The sequence below is a fragment of the Nannospalax galili genome, unplaced genomic scaffold (genome assembly GCF_000622305.1).
Source record: "Nannospalax galili isolate Female #2095 unplaced genomic scaffold, S.galili_v1.0 scaffold416, whole genome shotgun sequence".
NCBI lineage: Eukaryota > Metazoa > Chordata > Mammalia > Rodentia > Spalacidae > Nannospalax > Nannospalax galili.
Window position 1 is genome coordinate 256,684 of NW_008338125.1, and position 3,664 is coordinate 260,347.

At 40.4% G+C, this 3,664-nt stretch overlaps 1 non-coding gene across 1 annotated transcript; it reads right to left on the minus strand.

The window, feature by feature from the left end:
• Positions 1 to 3,074: 3,074 nt before the first annotated feature.
• LOC115070347 lies at positions 3,075 to 3,179 on the minus strand. Its single transcript, XR_003849512.1, has one exon. It is a non-coding gene; the product is annotated as a U6 spliceosomal RNA (small nuclear RNA).
• Positions 3,180 to 3,664: the final 485 nt, after the last annotated feature.

The following is a 3,664-nucleotide window of genomic DNA, read 5'->3' on the forward strand; positions in this document are numbered from 1 at the left end:
AACTTTGTAAAAATAGATCAAAACTTATAAACTTTTAAACCCGTCTGTACATTTAGTGATTTTACTATGATGTGTCATGGGGAGTGTCTTTTCTGATCCTATTTGGTGTTCTATGTGCTTCCTGTGTTTGTATGTAGATGTCGTTCCTTAATTTCGGGAAATTCTCTTCTACAATCCTGTTTAAGATTTGGTCAATATTCCTGCATCTGGACCCTGGGCAGTTCCCTGAAGCAGTAACTTGAGGTTTTCTTCTGAGGAACCTTGGCACTGGAGGTCAGGACTGTTCCCATATTTGGACCCTGGGCAACTTTCTGAAGCACTGATTTAACATTTCCTGATGAGGAACCTTGGCTCATTTGGAAGCGTGTGTTCACTTGAGTTCTCTCATACACATAAGTCCACTCCTTGAAGCTTTCTATTGGGTCACCTCAGGACACTACATCCTATCAGGAATCTGTAGTACAGAAGGCCAGCACCAGAGCTGTCTGATGGCAGACACTACAGAGGAAAAGGACAGAGGCACAAGCAACTGACACTATTGTGATCCCATTTCACTGAAGGTTACCCATGTTTTATTTGAAAGAAATAATGACTCATCTAAAGATATACAGTTCCATCCAAATCTGGACTGAGAAAACTGGGATGTCTGAGCTGAAAGAAGCATTCATTGAAACAGTGCAAGGACAAAAGGGACGTAACCTACTAGTTGCATTCACATTTGGAAAAATGAGGATTTTTCTGCTGAGTAATAACATTTCAAGCATAGTGGTTAGATATTATGAAGAGGGAACACACTGCCTGCACTTGATGTTGAAAAACAATACTTATTGATTGAAAAATTATCATACATAGACATTGAACAGTTGAACTGTGTGGAGTATAAGAACAAGACTTCTATCTTCATCTTCAAGTTGAGTGGGGTCCTCATTGTATATCTGAAGCACTATAGTTTTGATCATAATTGGTTACTAGTGAAGAATGAACAGCCAGTGGAGATTTTCAAGTATCTGAGTATATCGGACCACTGCAATGGAAACACGAGGCTACCAATTCCCTTGGCCAACAGCCCACCTGTTGGAGACAATGTACCAGATATGACTGCTACATTACAAGATTCCCAGAGACACTGTGAAAGAGCAAGCAAAACACAGCATCAGAGAGACCCAGAGAGTGATTCTGATCTGGAACAGGAACTGGTTAACACAAGACAAAATACTCAGTAAAAAGAACTTGGCGCCCCTGACTCAGTGATGGATGAAGAAGACGTCTTCCTTCCTGTGATCCCATACCCAGGACTTGCAGAGATAGGTCTTCAAAAAGTGTCTGAACATTCAGAACTTAAGAAATAAAAGAAAACAGCTACATCTAGAGATAGTAGATGTACATCTAGAGGTAGTTGTCAAACTACAACTGAAGGGAAAAACACAGTAGCTGATGACAATGATGAATGTGAAACGATGTGAAGACGGGAGATGATCCTTACAGTTATAGACTCATCAGTGTCGTCAGTCATGTTGGGAGCTTCAAAGATGTTGGTCATTACATCAGCAGTGTGTATGACTTTCAAGATCAAATGTGGCTAACCTACGATGATGTACAGGTGACATCAGTTCTAGAATCTTTCATGCAGCAGTCCAGGATTAGCTCTGGCTACATTTTCTTTTATATGCAGAATGAGATTCTTGAGGCACTGTCGAAAAGGACAGCAGATTCCATTCTAAAAAGGGAAAATTTCCTTCTCAGAATGGCCTGATGACTTTTCATTACAGAGGGATAACTCTGAGCCCTGCACAGTTCATGACAAAAATTCGACAGATTAGGAGAACAGAAACTCAGGGAATGTACCATCCTCCAAGACTACCATGGTGCTTCCCATATTTTTTACTTTTAATGTTTCATGGATGCTTATTGGTAAATATTTATCAATTTGAGATATTTCTTAAGTGATTACTAGGGGGATTTGAGAGATGGCCCAGTGGATAAGTGCCACTTCTGGTCCTGCAGAGGACCCAGGTTCAGTTTCTGGTACCCATGTTTGAGCAGCTCACAACAGCCTGTAACTCCAGCTTCAAGGGATTCAATGCCCTGTTCCGAATTTAGCAGGCACTGCAACAACTCATGCACATAACCACACACAGACACACATGTACACATAGGGAATTCTTTTTCTTTGGTCTTGAGACAGGGTCTCCCTGTAGCCACAGCTGGCCTGAACTTGCTATGTAGACCAGGCTGGTCTTGAACTCAGAAATCTGCCTGCCTCTGCCTCCTGGGTGCTGGGATTAAAGGTGCATGCCTGGTGTACACATAATTTTTTAAAATTAAATAGGGGGCTGGAGAGATGGCCCAGTGGTTAAGAGCACTGACTGTTCTTGTAGAGGACTCAGGTTCGATTCCCAGGACCCACATGGCAGCTACAAACCATCCTTAACTCCAGTTCCAGGAGAATCCGAAGACCTCTTCTGATCTCTGTGGCATTGCACGACATGGGTACACACACATACATGCAGCCAATACACTCATACACATAAAATAAAAATAATAAGTAAATATTTAAAAAATTAAAAAATAATGCCTAGTATGGTGGCGTGTGTCTTTAATCCAGCACTGAGGAGGCAGGTGGAGCTCTGGGATTGAGGCTAGCCTGTTCTGCATAGTATGTTCCAGGCCACTTGTGAGTATAGGGAAAAAATTTTTTTAAAAAGAAAAAACTAAGTCTACTTACATATTAAGCCTATACACGGAATTCTTTTCTTAGTATATATTTCACACACCAATCCAATGAATACAATGCCAAATCCTCCCCTCCAACTCTTCCCAAACTGAGCCCCCCCTCACACCTCCCAATTTCATGTCCTTTCCTTTTCATGTATTAACATGATTTTTATTTAAAAAATTTTTTATTCCATATATATGTGTAAGTGTAAGTGCATCATATGTGTATGAAACCCACAGAGGCCAGAAGAGGGCGATGGAATTAACCATCTGGGTGCTGGGCAGTGAACCCCGTCCTCCGAAAGAGAAGCAAGTGCTCTTAACCACTGAGTCATTTCTTCAGTCTCCACGATTTCTTTTTTAATATGGAACCCTTTGTGAATTTGCGTGTCATCCATAGGCAGACACTGTGCTTATCTTCTGTGCTGTGCCAATTTTAGTGTATGTGCTGCCCTCGAAAGCACAGTGTGATGGTTTTTTAAAACATTATTCTGAGCCAGCAACACAAGGGACTAATAAATCCTAAATTTTTGGTGAGGCATCAGAACGACAGATTCAGAAACTGTTGTTGGATGCTAAACATTTGAGAAATACTTTAATGTGTGAGATAACTTGTTTTGCTATTGTGTACGTAAATTGCTCTTCTTCCTGAGTGCTGGGGTTAAAGGTGTGCCCCACCATACCCAGCTGCTTTTCTTATCTAAAGGATTTTCATTACAGCTTTTTATAGCCTTAAAATCATGTATACTATTCTTTTGTCAACTTATTAAAATCATTGAGTGGCTTCTTAAAAAAAAAAAAAATCTGGTTAACACCATTAACCTGAAATTCTCCTCCTATTCCTGTGATCCATAGATTTGGTCTTTTCATGGTGCACAACATCTCTTGCATATTCCATTCCTTTTTTTTTTTTAATTTTCCATAATCTTTGCTTGAGTGGTCCAGTTCT